Source organism: Balearica regulorum, chromosome 14 (assembly GCF_011004875.1).
Source record: "Balearica regulorum gibbericeps isolate bBalReg1 chromosome 14, bBalReg1.pri, whole genome shotgun sequence".
Taxonomy (NCBI): domain Eukaryota; kingdom Metazoa; phylum Chordata; class Aves; order Gruiformes; family Gruidae; genus Balearica; species Balearica regulorum.
The window spans coordinates 1666614-1686435 of NC_046197.1; positions in this window are offsets into that span (position 1 = coordinate 1666614).

Sequence of the window (19822 nt, forward strand, 5' to 3'; positions counted from 1 at the left end):
GTTCCTCTCTGCCCAGCTCTCCAGCCTGTCCAGGTCTCGCTGAATGGCAGCGCAGCTTTCTGGTGTGTCAGCCACTCCTCCTAGTTTGGTATCATTAGCAAATTTAGTGAGGGTACACTCTGTCCCCTCGTTCAGGTCATGGATGAATATGTTGAGTAAGACTGGACCCAGTACTGACCCTTGGGGCACACCACTAGATACAGGCCTCCAACTAGACTTTGTGCTGCTGATCACAACCCTCTGGGCTCTGCCATTCAGCCAGCTCTCAACCCACCTCACTGTCCACTCATCTGACCTACGCGTCCTAAGCTTGCTAACGAGGATATCATGAGAGACGGTGTCAAAAGCCTTGCTGAAGTCAAGGTAGACAACATCCACTGTTCTCCCCTCATCCACCCAGCCAGTCATGCCATCATAGGCGGCTATCAGGTTGGTCAGGCATGACTTCCCCTAAATCGCAGAGGATTGTCCAAACTCAACAAAAGCAGCTTCTTCCCCTTTTTTCTTTGGAGGTTTTTCTTTTTTTTCCTTCTCTCCATCCTCCTGGTCTTTCTTTGCTGAGTACCGAAAACTCAGGTAAGCTGTGAGCCCTTGAAGGACTTAACCCTTGGGTAACCACGCAGCTTTTTGCGATGCAAGGGCTGACCAGAACTGCCCTCCTAAGAAGCACCAAAGCTCTGGCTGCCCCATGCCACAAACATCTTCAAAAAGCGGTAGGGAAAGATCAGACCGCGGCTCTCCCTGGTGTTCATGGATATGGACACAGGCGACTCCCACAATGAGCAAAATAACCTTGTGAAAGACATCTATTGCCTAAAATGAAGGGACTTCAGGCCAAGGTGACAATATCCACAATATCCATCAAAGCTCAGCGCGAGACACTGAACACCAAAGGATTTGTAGAGTGGCATGAGGGGAAGCGTTTCAGGGGACGTGTCTGCAGGTTTGGTGCTGGAAGAGTGACTGAAAGATGCCCATCATCATCACAGTCCCTAGACATTTTGCCCCTTGTAATGACTCTGCGCTGCACCAGTCAGACTATCACAGACACCCCCTTCTCCTGGAGCACAAACAGTCCCACCGACACTCCTTGGATTTGCACGGAGGAGCGTGGAAAGGGTTTGCACCCTGTCCTGTGACTCCAGCTGCCTCTGCCAGCTCCACATCACCGAGGCACCCCACTGCCTGGATGCCTTAAAACCTCACTGCTTCAGCCTGGGCTGGAACAAGCAGGGGGTCTGCACCCATCCCAGAGTGACCACAAAAGGCAGGACACCCCTTCCTCCTGTACCCCAACAGCAGAGAGGGGGAGAAGCAGCAGAGAAACCCATCCCTGACCTGCTCCGCAGGGTGCTCATCCTTCCACACCTCAGGCGGCGGGGGGGTGGGCACAGGAGCCCGTAGCACCCCCAGTGCTGTCCCCCACCCCGCTCGCCAGTCCCCGAAGCAGCGCGCTGCCTGGTAACAAGGCAGGGGAGGACGAGCATCCCTCCCTCGGAGGTGACCTATGGCTGCGCCGCTGCTCTGTGCCTCCTCCCGCAGACGTGCTGACGCCCCGGGCCAGCGAGCAGACAGTGCGGCTGCTGCCGGCACAGAATCGCTGACCTATTTTCGTATATGCACAAGATCACAAACAAAGGGCGCTTTAGCTTAGGATATTTAAAGGCAAAGATATTCATCTAACTATCCCCAGAAACCACAGTGGCTCTCATGACATTTATTATCTTCCTGAGAAGCATCCTTGTGTATGGCTGCTGTGGGAAGGAAAAAAAAATGAAATACAAAAATAGCACAGAGCAGCTGGGTAAAAGCAGAACAAAAAGCTCCACTAAGCTGCAAAATCACATTTCTAGGAAAACAACAAAAGGGCGTGTAAGAACTTGAGAATAAATCGGGCCTAGGACTTGATAAGCACAAGATCAACCAGGACTCACCTATGTGGAAGGAATAAATGTCTATAAAAAAGAGTGACCGAGCAGTCTGGCAGGGATGTCCCCCACCTTCCCGTCACTGACGGATGAGCTGCTTGTGCAGACTCGTCTAAATAGACTTTAAACAAGTCAGCTTTCCCAGGGATTTTTGTTCAAGATTGCTGACGGACTTGGACGAAACAGCAAGGCATTTAATCCGCACCTCTGATTTTGGAGCTGGCAGCTTCAGCTGGTTTGAAGTTAGTTGAATGCATTTACACCAGCTACTATCTCTGTGCACGTACCTGTAAGGGTGAGGACCCAGCAATTTGGTTCTCAGGTACTGGAACAACAGATGTCACAAAAGAAAACCCTTAAACTGCACTCCTTAGTTTGAAAAAACACCCCAAAAAAACCTCAGGAGCCCTGCAGAGGTTCATGAGACTGTCTCCTCCCATGGAAGGGTGAGATGTGCCGTGCTCGTCGCAGAGCAAGAGCCTGCACAGAGGCAGCGACTGGGAGCAGACCAGACTCACATGCGTCCATCTCTGAGCCTGCAGCATCCTTGTTTGGTTGAGTCAGTGAAGTTCACTGTTGGAGAAGCCTCCAGCAGTCTGGATTGTGGGCTTGCTTCATATCCTGGATTGGGAAATGCCTGCTCGCCCCAAGGGTTCCACTGCACAACACGAAGGATGCAGTGACGAATAACATAAAAATGGTTACTACAAATAGAGATGCTGACAATAGTTACTCAATACCACATGCTGGCAGCTCCCCTGGGGCTCCTCACGCAGCTGAGAAAGGTGCTGCTGCTACGATTTGTTGGTAATGAATCTGGGGCAACAACCCACCCCCCCAGCATGCACAGGCAGGAAGGAAAAAAGTTAAAAAAAAAAAGAGTAAGAATAGATCTCAGGATCCTGAACAATGAAAACAGGAAAGTCCCTCTCATCTGGGAGCCCGGACAAGAGCAGCTCTGCAGCGAAACCTCATCTCCATCCCGTTTCCAGCAGTTTGTGGGGTCTGCTCAGCCTCCTACAGAGATGTGGGTTAAAAAAAGCAATATTGCAGCTAGAGCATCCTGTGACAACGAGGGATAGAGGGATGGAGAGAGGGCACCATCCAGCCTCGGGGGGTTGCAGGGGCAGGCAGGGGGAACTCCAAGCAGCATTTCATCTGAAATAGCAGCTCTCTGCAGACCCCTCTCCCCAATTCTGGCATCCCCCCGCCCCGAGAGCTCCTCGCTCTGCATCCCCCTGGGTACCAGTCGGGGCTCGCCGCCTCTCCCCACCCCAGCGCTGAGAAAGCCGCCGCCAAGCTTTGCCTCGGCACGTCCCGCTCCCCGTCCCCCCCCCGCCGCCATCCTCCCTCCCTTTGCCAACCTTTTTATTTTCTGCGTCAGAAACATAAAATGGAGACTGCAGGGAAAGAAAACACTTTGCCTAAGATGGCTGAGGGAGAAGAAGGATTTGCACGGCAGTGCATGAGCACCCTCTGCTGCTGGATGAGCCGCTCGGGGGGGGGGGCAGCTCTCCAGCCCCACAGGCTCCAGGCAGAAAAAGAGACTCCAACCAGCCCTTATTGGGTCATTTAAATTTTCATTATAGCCAAAATATTTGCTTAAAAAACTTCAGCAGCCTTGTCGCCTCCTGAGCGCTCCTGGTCGCCCCTCCCCACCGCCCTGTTTATACTCTGCTTTTCCTCACTGCGTTACATTCACAATCCTTAGGAAAAGGATAGTATTATGTATTAAAACCAGCGTGTTTTGCACAAACAACTCCCAACAACTAATGCCGCCCCTCTCCGTATTTACACATTCTTTCCAGGTTTGAGAAAAATCACCAAATTTCATCTGTATTAAGTTCCACATCAGGGTGAGCACCCAAAGCCTGGTGTTACCTCTTGTGGGAACACATCCTGGCCCAGGGATGGGAGAAAGGGCTGAAGGGAGACATGGGGGGAGAACCGGCACCCACCTGAATCGGGGTCACCGGATACTGTCCCTAGGAAAGGTTCAGGGACCAAAGGGTACATGCAAAACCAGCACAGGGATACCTTGCAAACCACTCCCCGAGCATCCAACTTTCAAGCCAGGAGTATGTCAGCATAGGGCCAAATCCAGCTGAATCCGAGGGTTAAATTCCCATGTGAGTGTCCCAAGAAGTTTTCCCAGGATCAGTTTAAAAAGGACCAAAAAGCATCACTCAGCTATGTCACAAAACCCACAAATAGATCCAGGATCCCAAGGCCTTTGCAGTAATTGAAACACTGAGGAGGATGAGGAAGAAAAGCAAGTTTTAAAAAAAAATGGAAGGAAAAGACAGAGAGAAAGCACGTATATAGGGGACAGCAGGTAATATCCTAACAGTGAAGAATTAAACTCAGCGAGAAGCAGGGTGCCCAGCACACATTTCGGCACCATAGCTGCACCCATCCTGCCTGCAAGGACAGAGCCAGCACTTACATCCCACAGAGCCGCATACAGCAAGTGCCACTGGGTATATAATTAACTACAAAAATACCTTTAAGGGCCTTTTCTGGGAGAGAACAGTCCTTTTTGTGGGATTAGGGTGAGGCTGACCCAGAGCTGTAGCTCTGCGGTGATGCTCCTGCTGCAGCAGCACGCCTGGCTGCAGACGGAGTGCGGGACACCCGGGACAGGACACCCAGGGAGGGTTGATTTTATTATTACTGTCATTTCTGCAGCTGCAAAAACTAGGGGCATGTCCCCCTGCATGGCAGGAGACAAGCAAGGCTGGCACTGGGACAGCAGTTTGCCGGGCAGGTCGGATCACCAGCGTCACGATGCGCTGACGAACGGGCATTTTGGCAGTGCTGCCGCATAGGAAGGGACATTGAAAGATGAAGTGCCAGAACACCTCATTCTGTGAGCAATGGGGCACTGAAAAAAAAAATCGCAAAACATCACTTTGGGGCTACTAAATAGGGGTGTTTTCCCAGCACACCCTAAGTGACTCAGCCTGGGAGTGCTGGGAAAGCGGGACATCAGGGTGGGTGAGACGGTGCCGCGGGGCGGGAGCGATGGGGACGGGCAGAGATCCGCGGGAACACAGGACCGGGGTGTGCTGGTACCGCTGGGCAGGCACCGGGCCTGTAACGTCAGCAGGGAAAGGGGTCTGGGGGTGCAGGAACAGAAGGGAACACCACCGGCATAAGAGCAGTGGCGCAGAGCACAGGGAATGGGGTGCATTGGGGAGATGTGGGGAGCTCCACAACAGGGGGGTGCGGAGAGGGGCTTGCATGATGCCCCAGAGATCCCTGTTTCATTTAAAGGCGTAAAACACTGCTAATCACTGCTCCTGCTCTCAAATAGCTAATAACTAAGCACCCAAAAGGCTGGTGATGCCAACTTGGGGGACAAATGCCGCCTTTGTGTACCAGGGCAGGTGATTTCTCCCTGTGACCCCCCCCCCCCCCATTTCCCCCCACCAGCAGATGGAGACCCCTCTCTCAATTACGCTCTTGTCATGGGCAGAAAAAAAGACTGACAAATCTCTCACAGAAGGCTGACAGGACAAAGGCTCCCTGAAATGGAAGCTGAGCTGTTCTTTCCAGGTTCAGAGCGGGGACGGGGAGGGGGGGGGGACACAGCACAAGACGGGGGGCCGGGAGCTGCCAGCAGCGCAGGGCAGGATGCGTGCGCAGCCGACACTTCCCTTCTTTGTCTGGAAAAGGAGGTCATGGGGAGGGGGAACGGGGGGATGCAGGGGAGGATGCGGGGCTGCGTCATCCCTCGTCAGGAAAGCAGCTGATCCCTTCTCCCAATCCCAATCCTCTGACCTCATCCCCAGGAACGGAGCCAACACGGCTCAACTGCGCGCATCTGGCGGATGAAAACAGCACTGCAAGGGACCTGGAAATATTAATGCACAGGAAGGGGAGCACAGAGAAATCCCCCCAGTTTTCAAAGCCAGAAAACCCCAATGCCCACATGAGGCCAAAAAAACCCTCAGGGCACCCCTGGCCCTAATCTGGGGTTCACCCAGGGCCCTCTTGATGCTCAAATTGCAAATAAACCCACTGCCCAGCACTGATGCCCCAGTGCGAACACGGTGGATGAGCGCAGCGGGCACTGCAGGCACAGTCCAGCTCCCAGTATCTCCCAGTATCGCCCAGTAAGCACTGCACACCTGCACACAGCCCACCAGTAACATCCCAAGTGTTTCTCATGGTGGCAGCAGCCCGGGACAGGCAGGAGCTGCACCCCAGAGCTGGGCTCACCTGTCCCCCGTTGCACCCCCAAAAGCGAGCGCCAGCAGCCGAGTGCCGCCAGGAAAAGGCACCAGCAGTGCCAGCACCGACAGGACAGCAGCAGCTCCTCTTGCTCCCACTTTTCCACAGGTCCTCTGCTAGAAACACCACCTTCACCTGGAAAAAACACCCGCACCAGGACATCTGCTGCAGCTAAAGCAGGCTGGGTGCCCCAGGGACGGCACCGCAATGGCAGGAAAAGTGCCGCTTGCCCTAAAGTGTAAGGAAAGGTCAGTCTGGGACACACAGGCGACACCATCACCTATTGCGAGATGAAAACAACGGCTGCTAAAATACACGGCTGTGCTACAGGAAGTCTCTGAGCTAGTTGTGGTTTTTCTCTCCGGACTCCGACACGCGTGGGTGGGAAACAGCAGGAACGTACAAACACCTCCCAGACCAGCCACCAATGGTCCTGTACTTATAGATTGCATATGTGTGATGAGGAGTGACCCCAATTTCTAGAAACTCCAGGGTACACGCTCAAAACCCTCTCCTAGGGCACGATACAGGGAGCAGATCCCTGCCGTATTCTGCAGAGATGAAACACTTAAAGATCTAGGGAGAAAGCTCTCCAAACAGGTTCTGCCTCCTTCAAAAAGCCAACGAACGTTCAGCCTCCCCACCAGCGCCGCTCCCAGAGCCCTGACAAAGTGCGCTGATGCTGTCACTGCGTGTTCCCCAGCATCACGCCAGGAGAAAGGAGGAAGCGAGAGCAGCGAGAAGGTTAAGAGATAAGAGCCACCAGGTCCAACAAGGGAATATATAAGGAAAATGCTTTCACAAGGGTGGTTCAACACCAGAGAAGGGACCCCAGTTGTGTCTAGAGAGCTGGGGCAATTTCTGTCCTTGAAGAGACTCAAACTTGATGGCAAAAGGTCCTGACCAATCTCTAACTTTTGGGTTAGCCTTACTTGGAGCAGGATGGATAGACCCGAGACCTCCAGAAGACCCTTTCAATCTGTGATTCCTGGTGAGCTCCTCACATTTGCTCTTTTGAGCCAGGATTTACCAGCTCCCAGATTTGTGGACAGAATTCTCCATTTTGTCCGAGAATATTCCTGAGCAACAGAGGAAAAGAGAAGTTTCTGTCCGGTGAACATTGGCACAACATGCGTGGATGCTTGAGGAAGAGAGGAGGTGCAGCAGCAGAACCCTGAAGGCCTCTGCCTCAGCAGAGAGAGGTGATGGAGTGGGGGACGCTGGGCAGGAAAAGGAGAAGAGAGAGAGGTCCTGGCTATGGAAAAGGGAAGGAGATATTGGCTAGAGGAGACACTTGTGCCAGGGATCCTGGCAGTAAGACATCTGTGAGCCAGACAAAGCGATGCCTCTCAGCAGCCTGGAAATCTGAGGAACCTGAAGAGCACGCAGGGATGCTCTGAATGCATCTGTGGGCACCTGGAGGGTCCGGCGAACCAGCACCGGACTCACGGTGCTGGGCAGCGTTTTCAGAAAACCCCAAAGTTTCCATTCTCAAGAGACACTTTGCTTTGGGTCCACACAAGGTGTTCAGGGCCCTGGCCTGGGTGTACAAAGTCCTGCTGTCTGTTAATGCTATCTTACGTTTCCATGTGTTAGGAGCTAAATACTTTCTGGATCTGGCCTTCTGGAGGCAAGGAGTCACCGATTTCCAGCAAAGCTCTGGATCTTATTAGATGGACAAGGAACTGGCTGGATGGTGCAGCCAAAGAGTTACAGCCAATGGCTCAATGTCCAAATGGAAACCAGTAACATGTGGTGTCCCTCAAGGGTCCGTACCAAGACTTATAGTACTTAATATCTTCATCAGTGACATAAGACAGTGGGACTGAGTGCGCCCACAGCTTGGTCTCATCTGCTGAGTGGTGCAGCTGGTGTGCTGGAGGGAAGGGATGTCATCCCAAGGGACCTGCACAGGCGGGACGAGTGGGCTCTGCAAACCTCATGAAGTTCAACTAGGCCAAGTGCAAGGTCCTGCAGGTGGTCGGGACAATCCCCAGTATTGGTACAGACTGGGGCATGAAGGGAATGAGAGCAGCCTTATGGAGAGGGCTTGGGGGTACTGGTGGGTGACAAATGGGACATGAGCCATCGATGTGCACTTGCAGCCCATAAAGCCAACTGTGTCCTGGGCTGCATCACCAGCAGCATGACCAGCAGGTCGAGAGAGGGGATTCTGCCCCTCTGCTCTGGTTAGACCCCCCTGGAGCACTGCGTCCAGCTCTGGGGTCCTCAGCACAAGCACAGGGACCTGTGAGAGTGGGGCCAGAGGAGGTACGGAAACGTCCCGAGGGATGGAACATCCCTGCTGTGGGGAGAGGCTGAGGGTTGGGTTGTTCAGCCTGGAGAAGACAAGGCTCCAGAGAGACATTACTGTGGCCTTTCAATATATAAAGGGGGCTTATAAGGAAGGTGGAGAGAGACTTTTTACCAGGGCGTGTCGTGACAGGACACAGGGCAAGGGTTTTAAACCGACAGAGGGCGGTTTTCACTAGACTTAATGAAGAAAAGTTTTATGATGAGGGTGGTGAGGCCCTGGCACAGGGTGCCCAGAGAAGCTGTGGCTGCCCCTGGCTCCCTGGCAGTGTTCAAGGCCAGGTTGGATGGGGCTTTGGGCAACCTGGGCTAGTGGAGGGTGTCCCTGCCCATGGTGGGGGGGGTGGAACTGGACAGGCTTTAAGGTCCCTTCGAACCCAAACCATTCCACAGTCTCCCACTGTTACTATGTCCTGCCGCTCTACATTACACCTACCAGGAAATAAAACAGATAAATACAGAAGGAACTTTATCCACAGGCTGTGTAACATGGTGTTTTCAGTTTGCCTGGCAAGGTTTTGGTATCGGGACGGCTACAGGAGTGGCTTGTGCAAGAAGCTCCTAGAAGCTTCCCCCGTGTTCGACAGAGCCAATGCCAGGTGGCTCCAAGACGGACCTGCCACTGGCCAAGGATGAGCCCATCAGCAATGCTGGTAGCACCTCTGGTATAATGTATTTAAGAAGGAAAAAACCCCAACCTAGTGGGAGCTTTTGCAGCCGGAGCAGAGATCCCCCTGCAGCCCGTGGTGAAGACCATGGTGAAGCAGGCTGTCCCCCTGCAGCCCGTGGAGGAAGGATGGTGGGGAGCAGAGATTCCACCTGCAGCCCGCGGAGGACCCCACACTGGAGCAGGTGGAGACACCTGAAGGAGGTGGTGACCCCATGGGAAGCCCACACTGGAGCAGGTTTGCTGGCAGGACTTGTGACCCCGTGGGGGACCCACGCTAGAGCAGTCTGCTCCTGAAGGTCTGCACCCCGTGGAAGGCACCCACGCTGGAGCAGTTGGTGAAGGACTGCAACCCCAGGGGTTGCATGAAGTCCATGGAGGACTGTCTCACGTGGGAGGGCCCCCAGGCTGGAGCAGGGCAGGGTGTGAGGAGTCCTCCCCCTGAGGAGGAAGGAGCGGCAGAGACAGCGTGTGAGGAACTGACCACAACCCCCATTCCCCGTCCCCCTGTGCCGCTGGGGGGGGAGGAGGGAGAGAAATGGGGGGTGAAATTGGGCCTGGGAAGAAGGGAGGGGTGGGGGGACAGGGGTTTAAGGTTTGGGTTTATTTCTCCTTGCTCTACTCTGTTTTGCTTGGTAAAAATTAGACGAATTTTTTCTACGTCGAGTCTGTTTTGCCCGTGATGGTAATTAGTGAACGATCCCTCCCTGTCTTTATCTCGACCCACCAGCCTCTCGTTATATCTTCTCTCCCCAGCCCAGCGGAGGAGGGGGGTCACAGAGTGGCTTTGGGGGGCACCTGGCCTGCAGTCGGGGTCAACCCACCACACATGGATAAACCACCCAACACAGAAGATGACTGCGTGCTCTCGAAGGAGTTCTCTGGAGCAGCGCAGCCGAGGCTGGAGCATGTACAGAGTCACACAGAGCAGGACAGAAAGTTATTTTGTGTGATTCTGCACGAGCAATTGGGAAAGAAGATTAACGGCTCCCACACGGGGATCTCTGGGTGACAGGGCTGTTCTGCCGCTGCAGTCCGTGCAGAGGAAGGGCCATGCCACCCTGGCCACAGCTCTGGTCCCCGGGCTGGCCGTGCTCTCGGGGCAGAGGAGTTGTTGGGCCAGCGTGGAAGCTCAAACGCAGGAGAGGCGCAGACGCGCAGCGGTGAGCAAACTCTGCTCCTCTGCAGCCCGGCGACGGTCGTGCCAGAAACCTGCCTGGGGTGGGCTCTGCACCGGGGTGCTGCATGGCACCGGCACCCCCAGGCCTCACCCAGAGCACAGCCAGGGCTCTGCTCCCCCAAAAATCCACACCCAGGGTGGGAAGTTCACTCAGACGGTCTCTGCAGCAGGGACACAAAGCCTCCCTGCAAAACCAAGAGATCCAGGTGCCACCTGGTGCCCAAAAGCAGGTCTGCACCATGCCCCCAACTTCCCAGACACTGAGATTCAAACCTCCGCAGAACCCGAATGTCATCGACATTGGGACGAGCGGCACCCTATGCTGCTGCAGAAACATCCAGTGCCACCCTGCCTGGCCCAAACACCTGCAGGGTAGAGAACGGCAGCACCCACCTCTAGAAAACACCGCAAAGTTTTCCTCCACGCCGGTTCATTCTGTCCCCGTAAGAAACTCCTTGCCAGGCTCCCGAGCCCTACAGACAGCGCCAACTATGAAACTTAGGTAACAAAAAACAATCGGGACACTCAGAAATCAGCCTTGAGCTTAGAAATCAGAAGAAGGGGGAAACACCAAGCAGGTGCTCCCAGTCCCAGCAGCAGAGCAAGGAGCTGCTGACAAAAGAGCAGCAGAAAGTGGCCCTAAAGGGAAATGTTGTCCCTGCCGCTGGTGCCACCACCGAGGCAGGTCCTGGGCCGTGTCCTTCAGCAGTCAGAAGAGTCGGGGCCGGCCCTGGGGCAAAGCACCCAACAGCAGCTCCAGTGTTTCCATACCTGCGGGTGCTGCAGAGCTGAACCAGAGCATGCAGGTGTCAGGGCATCTCCAGAAACGTGGGTCTCTGGCCAGCCAGCCTCGCTTCTTGGGGGCCGTTTGACAGCAGAGGAGAACCAAGGTGTGCCGCTGCTCCCACCGCCCCTCGATCTGGTCCCAGAACACCCACAGGGGATGCACAGCCCTTCCCGCTCCTATGGCCGCTCTGCTCCTGAGAAATTCTCCAGGAAGACCTTCTGCTCCCGGCACATCCCTCTTCCACTGCCCAAACCTCCGGGAGGAAACACAACGTGCTCCATGGTGTCTGCCTGCTACAGGCAGCAGCCCAGAAGCTTACAGCAGGGAGAAAAGCACCGGACAGCCGCCTCGCGCTTTGGTGAAGAACCGATTTCTCTGATGAACGCGCAGTTCTCTTTCCCCAGCCAAGAAGCAAAGCTCAAAGGCACGAGGCTTTTCTCCTGTTCCACTTCTTTAAGGAACACAAGGTTGGGGATGTCTGCGTACCTCACCTGTAAGCTCTGCTATCCACACATCCCCTCTATCGCACATCCGCAGGCTTTGCCCTAAGCTCCAGGACATACAGAGTCCCAAAGCCTGTCCTTGGGGCAGGGACGAGTCCCCTCCACGGGCAGGGCCCGGGGCTGCAGGCAGAGAGCGTGCAGGCAGGAGCGCTCCCTCTCCCCAGGCAACACACACACACAGCGCCCGGATCCTGCCCCTCTCCTGCCTGGAGCACAAAGGTAGGGAAATAGCTCCAGAAGTGTTTAACGGAGAGAGGTGTTACAGGGATGAGAGCCCCAACATCTACCTGGTAACGCAGGAGGAAGGAGAGGAGGGAAAACCGGTGAGAAAAGCCATAACTGGTGTGCACGGTGCCGAGCCCAGGTCTCTGCCAGGCAGCCTGCTCTTAACACAACCCGCCAGGACAGGTAACCAAGCAGGAGCGCGTGGGACGGTGCGGAGAGCACGCACAACACCCAGACTCAAGCGGATGCAAGGAACGGACGGTGCAGCAGCACACCACACGCCACAGCCTCCTGCCACTGCCACAAACCCCGCCGACAGCCCACCTGGCTGCTCGTGAGCCACACCGAGACGCAGGCACGGTGCAGCCGTGGCTTAGCCGGGAGATCCCTCCCTTCCCTCGTAGCTAACAAGGACCTCATCATCTGGAAGAACCTTCAGGTCTTCGCAAGGTCTTACTAAGGATTGCCAGCTTGTTAAGGCAGCTTAAAGAGAAGGCACACCTCAGGTCAGTGATGAAGACCTTCCGGTCCACCAGAGCCTTCAGAGGTGGCAGAGGAAAGCACGTGCCAACACGCTGCAAGCCGGGCCTCCCACTTGCTCGGTTTCTGGAGGACCGAGCACTTCAGGTCCCTGTGTGCTCTGCTCTGCCCTCTCTGCACACAAAGGCAAAGATGAAATCACTTCCTTCTACAGAAAATTATTTTTTCTATCGTCTGCAGAAAGGGGGGTCACGAAACCCCTCAGACAGAGTGATGGGAGGAAATGAGACAGGAGGGAAGGGACCAGCTGGGTGGGGTGAAAGAACAAGGTGTCAGGTGGGCTTTAAAATGTAGGTCCTACCTTACTCCAAAGTGGTCTTTGCAGTTGTACAGCTGGCTGAGGTTCTTTTGGAGATGACAGAAGCTGTCGAGGTGCACAGGCTCCCCCAGATCCGAAGCCAAGGGCAGGCGGGGGAATACCTATTGCTGGTGGAGGTGGTGGGATGCCAGAACACCCTGGGAGCGCAGGAGCTGGTGGGATGTTCCCTGCCGACTCCAGAAACAGTCCCCAACAGGGTCTGGCGGTGGGATGTTCCCTGAAGTGCCCAGAAGCGAAGCTGCAGGCAGGGAAGAAGCGCCTCAAGCCATTTCCCTCTTGGTGTCTTAAGGCTCTTCTCTCAGCCTCTCCACCTGAAGCAGAAACAACAAGATGCCCGAGGTCAGTCCATGCTCAGTCACCCAGAGCAAACAGGGTGCCACCCCAAAGCATGTCCCAGATGATCAGGCCTATCTCAAATCCCCATCCTTCCCCTCACATCTTTCTCCTGTCCCTACCTGTCCAAGCAAAGGTGGCTGAGAGCCTCCTGAGGGCCCCAAATCTCTGACCAGGGGAGCCTCTCATTGTTTCTCCTCCTTCCAATATTACCTCTCCCCAGAGAAGGACAGAGGTATTTGAGGAGAACAGTCTCTGCCCTGCTGTACCCCATCCCGAACTATCAGCCCACATCTCAGCCCGAGAAGGACCTCCTCAGATGGGAGACTTTGCTTGCCAGCTCCTGCTTCTCTACAGTCATTTGCTGCTTCTCCACCTCCGGCACCTCCTTCCCACCACGTGCATCAAGCAGTTCCACCTCAAAGTCCCTTTTCATCTTCTTCATCTCAATATGCATCTCTTCTGTGCAGTCGGTTCTGAGTCCAGCTGCTGGGCAACCAACACGTGGGCTGAGCAAGGACGTACAAGGAGTATGTGTATACTTGTCCTAAAAACCTCTCAAAACCTCGACCACCCTCATGCCACACAACCAGAGATGTAAATTCAGGTCTCTGTCTAACCCATGAGGTAAAAACCTCCCCAGAGTCCACCTCTAGCCCAGCAGTGCTGGCCCCAAGCTCCCCAGCGCGCACATCCACACCGAAACACTGGCAGCGGTGACACCTTTCCTGCTGGGAAGGATTCGCCGCAGGTTTGGCACAGTCTGGATGCAGCTGCTCGCACCGCGGTGACACCAACGGCATTTTTCAATTCCACCCCATCGAAGCTTCAATTATTTCCTACCAGACAGAATCTGCCTGCACGTTCAAGAGGTAGAACAGACCCGTGCCCACAGCTCAAACGTTTTTTTTTCCCCTCACTGATAGCTGCAACCTGTTATTTTGGTTTGGTTTTTTTTTAAATTAAGATGTAAGCACACGCTCTGTCAGAAAGATCAAGCAGAACGTGTCCCGTGGTAATCGATTAGGCAGAGGCGAGCGGTGGCACTTGTCCAGCACCAGGTAGAACAGGCTTTAGTCTGATCCTGCTCACCCATCTGTCACCCAACCACATCAGCAAAACACCTTTGTCTCCAGTTCCACCACTCTGCTTCAATGTTCTCCGCCTTGGTTTTACCAATCGAGCTAGGTAAAAAGAAAAGGAAGGGAAATACAATTAAGAAAAGCGCTGCTGTAAACGCGCTCCCCTCCTCCAACACACCCCCGCGATGCCCCGTGTTGCTCACTGCGGGGCTGGGCTCTGCCCTTGCTGGAGAAAACCCTGTCTGCCTGCTGCAGGACCTGTGCCTGAAGCCTGACATGACCTTCTCTTGGGGAGGACATGGCAGGACAATGGTTTCTTCTGGAATCTGCTGTCAATATAAAGCACTGGATCCTGGCAGCACTCCCCACCCACACGCAGTTCTGGATTTGACAGAGGTGAAACCGCGGCGCCCAAGCAATGGGAGATGTGCTCCAAATGAAGTAGTGAAGATTGGCCTTGACCCCCATCCCACGTGCGGGGTGGGGATGGGAGCGGGTGTGCTGAAAACGAACACCAGAAGACAGCTCGGCTCAAGGGAAAACACGGGGAGAAAGAAGTGAGAAGCTCCGGTGGCCAACAGCTCCGGTGGGTACAGGCACGAAGGAACCAGGTTTGCTGTAGGACCTGATCTGATGGGGCTGGTTTCAGCCAAGCTATAATCAGCGAAAGGACTTACATGTCAACTGCTTGGGGTCCGTGTCAAGGTGCTTGCACTTGAGGTCTGGGTCAGCTCCATCCTTGTACGCTAGGATTTGGGAAACACGTTCACCAACCAGCTTATAATAGTGAGGTCTGCAGCAGAAGACGACAAAGCCACAAGGTATTAATGTTTCTGCAGCTGGGTTCAGATAAAGAAAGGTTTCACAATGAAGCGTTTGTCATTGAGTTTACATAAAGATGCCCAATTGTGCCTTTTCAAGATTTCAGAGAACACGAACGAGGAAAAGGTGGGAAGGCATCCCCATGCAGGGCAAGCAAGCTAGGGCTTGTCCAAGTAGACAGGCAGTGAAGTGGAGGAAGAACAGAGCTTTAAAATGATGAATTGTAGAGGTATGGAAAGGATGGGGAGGATTCTGCTGTTCACTGTCTATTGAAATAAGACTGAAGCCATCCCGCAAGATCAAGAATCGGGTCCATACAATGAGGAGGGAGCTCTGTGCGTTGGGGCAGCAGAGCTGAGGCTCTCTGGCCTGGGATCTTACAGATGTTCAGAGATGACACAGCTCCAAGGGGGACCCAGGCAGGTTTATGGAAAACAAACCCACCCTGGGTTACCTGGTACATTGGGACTGCACCCGACTCAATCTGGGAGCAGAGGGAGCTTGGAGGCCAGGAGGTGCTTCCCCTTTGTCACGTGCCTCCCCAGGCACCAGCTTTTAGTCACTGTCTCGGGCAGGACACAGGGCTGGACATTCAGGCAGACCGAGTAATCAGTTGGTCTGATTCCCCACGTTACATTCTTTTAAACAACAAGCTTGCTTTTTTTGCTAATGCGGGGGGTGGGGTGGTGGTGTCTCATTTCTCAGAATCTCTGATAGAAGCAATAAAGCATCAAGAGCTCAACAGCAAGTAGGCTCCGTGCTAGTCAACCCTCAGCTTTTTGACTAGCATCTTCCCTACCACTAAACCAGCCTTCCCCCACTTCCCCTTCATCTTCACCCTGCATAAATGTGTTTCCCTGCCCCAGCCACCGCTCAGGAGCCCGTGCTGAGATCAAGAAAGGAAAAAGCACCACGCCTCCGCATCCAGCTGAAGGCAATTGTTGATTTCTGTAGATGAGCTGCCCGGCCAGTGGTAATACCTGCTTTTACAGGACGCTAACTTCCTCCACCTCCGTCCAGAATAAGTTTTCCTCATGCTGAGCAAGTGGATTAACCAGCGGAAGGGTTTGTGACCTGAGCACCGTTACCCGCAGCTCAGCGGTAAGCATCGTGCCCTTGCTGCTGCAGGTTCTTGCCCTGTGTAGGCACTAAGGCAGGCATTTCTGTTTGTTTACTCTTTTTAAACCCAGCAGAACAGACTGTTCATGTCCTGCTGGGAGTTATCCCCCAGGCAGAGCGGAGCTTGTCTATTTAAGAGGCATTTGAGTTATGTTACCCTTAAACATACATTAAATATTTCAGTAGGCTGATGGCTGACAATAGCAAGCAAGGACAGTTTTTTTCTGGACATCTAACCCCTGGGTGGAAATCCTAGACAATTTCCTCTATTTTCATCCATAAAATGCTACCTAGTTTATTGACAGGAATCCAAAGAGCTACAATAAGCTTTTAAAACAGAGCACAGCAGCTAAAAAACAATTAAACAAAACACAAAGTACCCCAGGTAAACCTCTGAGGCATTAAAGAGGAACAAAAGGTCTCCCTTCAGTCCCAGCTCAATGAAAGGCACGAGGAGGGCGACTAGGGGAGGCGACTAGTGTTACAGCAAAATCAAATGTAACCAAGACCATTGCTGCTAAGGACGACCATTGTATAGTCCTACCCCTGTGTTAATTAGTACATTGTTTGGATAAACATTAAGATGTGAATGTCAAGAAGCAGAAGCGCAACTGATAAATTGTCAGGTTGGGCAACGTGGTCTAGTGGAGGGTGTCCCTGCCCGCAGCAGGGGGGTTGGAACTAGATGATCTTTAAGGTCCCTTCCAACCCAAACCAGTCTATGATTCTACAACAAACCACCCTTGAAGAACCATTTGGACTTGCCAAAAGTACCAGGAAACTAGGGAAAAGGTAATTCTGGCAAGGGGAATTGTGACCACCGACCCACGGACCACCTACCCCAATTCTACCACCTACTCAAAAGATAAAGGTGGAGAAAAGAACTGAGCATGCGTTCTAGTTTGCATGCTAGACGAAGAAATCTAAACTAATCATTTAATAGAATAACGAGGCATGTATATTAGAAAGATGAATATGCTAATGTTGAAAGTATAAATAAGCATTGATTTGGAGCTTTGGTGTGCTATCTTGGGACAGACACCCATATCTGTGCAAATATACAATAAAATGCCTCTGCTCTGGGCGTGTATTGGCATATTGCACACCAGGTAAACGAACCCCCAGTTTTGGGACAATGCAAGGAGGGTGACAAAGGTCCCCTGGCATCACTGCACCCCTTGAGGTTTGCACAGGCCCCCCCAGCACCTCTCACCTCTGTCTGGAGGAGCATCACCCAGCACAGGCAATAGGAAAATGTGCATTTGTAACATGCTTAAAACATACCTTCCCCCTTCACCGACGTGACCTAGCAGGGCTATGTTCTTGGCTGGAAGAGCTTGAGTTGGTTTTTCACAGCCTGAAAAAAAACCCCAAACCCAGAAAAGAAGAGGGAGAACCTGCCTTCCAACCTGCGTCAGGCTGTAGAGAAACAGGAGAATCCTCCCCAAGGTCGGAGTCATGGCTCGTGTCGAAGGTCTCTAAGTGAGAGGAAAACCAAGGCAGCATCATTCATCTCTGTTAGGAAAATTGTTAGTCTTTGTCCAACTCAACGGTACCGGCAATGGGGAGAGAGATTTTATAATCTCAATTGCAGAGTTTGGAATCAATAAAGGCCTCGGCACCCCCCAAACCCTGCAGACATCATGGGAGTTCAGGAGGTGGGACCCGGGGGGGAGAATAATAAATAATAAATTATAATAGCAGCAGCAAAGAGAAAACTCCTGTAAAACAGAGATTTTCTCGCTAATGAACAGGCTGAACCAGAGGCTAAAGAAGAAGATTAAGACATTTCTTTCCCTGCTGGGAGGGGACAAAGGTTTAACAGTCAGCGCTGCCTGGCAAACCTGCAGTTTCCAAAGAGGCTCATTAACTCCAGCAGCCCGGCACCTCCGGGGCGGTTGGAAGCACAAAGAAGCCGCAGACCTGCAATCAGGACCCGGCTTAATCCCCCCTGAGCCAGGCTTTGCCTCAGAGGAGCCCCAGCAAAGCTTTGGATCGCACGTTCAGGGGGGATCCATCCGCTCAAACCTGAAAATAAACAGCGTGACTCAGTTACCAAAAGCATGACTTCCCGCACTACACGCGCTCCCAGCATCATTTTGGGGGTTTATGAGCTCACGGGGGTAGATTTTCACCCCATCCATCAGCGCAAACACCTCCTGCTCCGGGTTTGGATGTGCCTGGGGACCCCGGGCGGAGGCGTTAACCCACAGCAAGCAGCGCCGGGGGCTGCACTCAGTATTTCTGGAGTCTCCTGAAAATGCAGAGTTAAAGGGTAAGAATGGAAAAATAAAATGGGAATAAACTTCCCCCCCCCCCCCCCCCCAGAAAGGAAAGCAGCACCACAGTTCCCCAAGCCCCGGGTACCCGCACCAAGCCCCCAAACACCAAACTAAACCTAAACTAACCCCCCAAATAGTGGGTTTATATCAATCAGCGGTAATTGAGGAAAAAAACCCAAACAAGTTGTTGTTACCTCCTCTAAAAGCTGGAGGCGCAGAAGCCGGCGGGACCCGGGCACCCCTCAACGCCGAGCCGGGACCCCCCGGCCCCCCCCCCCCCGGGACCCCGGTTCCCGCCACTACGAACCCGCCCGGGCAGCGCCACATGAATATTCATGAGACCCCGCCCCCGCCATAGGCCCCGCCCCCCGGGGCCGCCCCTCCGCAGGGGCTTGGGCGGGGGGGGTGGGGGGGGGAGCAAGGGCAAAACCAGCGAGAGGGGAAAAACCACCCCAAAATCTCCTTCGGCCTCCCCTGGCCGCCTCAGAAACCAGCCCCGGCCCCCAGCCCTGCAAGCCTGCCTTCGGTAACGGGTCCGACGGCTAATTACATCAGGCCTCGCGTGACCTCGGTCACGGCCAGCCCTTCAAATGACTGAAACAGAGGATGTCAGCTACGGATCACGACCCGGCCGCCACCGTATCTGGGATGTCCAGGGTGGCTGGGGGGGGGGGGGTTGCAAGGTCATTCCCATCTTCCCAGGAGACTTACACGGGGATGAATTCCCTTCTTTCCCCCCAAAAGGCAAGCACTGCCTGCTACCCAAGGTGGGACCCAGGAGTGCTCCTGAAAATCAGTTTTGCTACAGGGGTGATGACAGCAGCAGAGGAAAGAAGCCAGCTCTCTGACACCAGGTGAGACGGAATAAAACAAGTTTATTTTCTATTCAGACAAGTGTTTGTTTTTCACAAGCCCAGGTAGTCAACAGAGCAGCATTTTGCATCCCCTGATTTGCAAAGAGCATTATCCTGGCTGCAGGATACTAGTGACAAACACAGCTGACCGAAGAGGGGTCAGAACAAGGTCCATCTAGCCCAGCACCTGCTCTCCCGTGGCCAAATAACAATTGCAGGAAGGGTCCGAGCACGGGGTAAGCACACAGCAATACTCCTCCAGAGTACCCACCCAGTCACCAACAATTTACACCCAGAAGTGTCTTTGTATTAACAATTTTTTTCCCCCCAGTCCCTTTCTGAAGCCACATTCGCAGTGCGCAGCGACAAACGCTTGCACGGCTCAGCCAGATGTGTGCAAAGCCACCTCTTCTTTTGAGCTGGCCCCCCCTTTCCTTTGACCCTCCTCTAACATCTAATATTCAGAGAAACCCTCTCCAATACTCACGGTTTTATAGACCTTACAGCTCCTTTCCCAGCTCAGTTCTCTCCCCGCAGCTGATGGATCCTATGCGATACAGGAGCTGTGCTATACCTTTGGTCATCCTTCTCCACACCTAGTTTAATTCTACCGTAACTTATTTCTCTGGGCT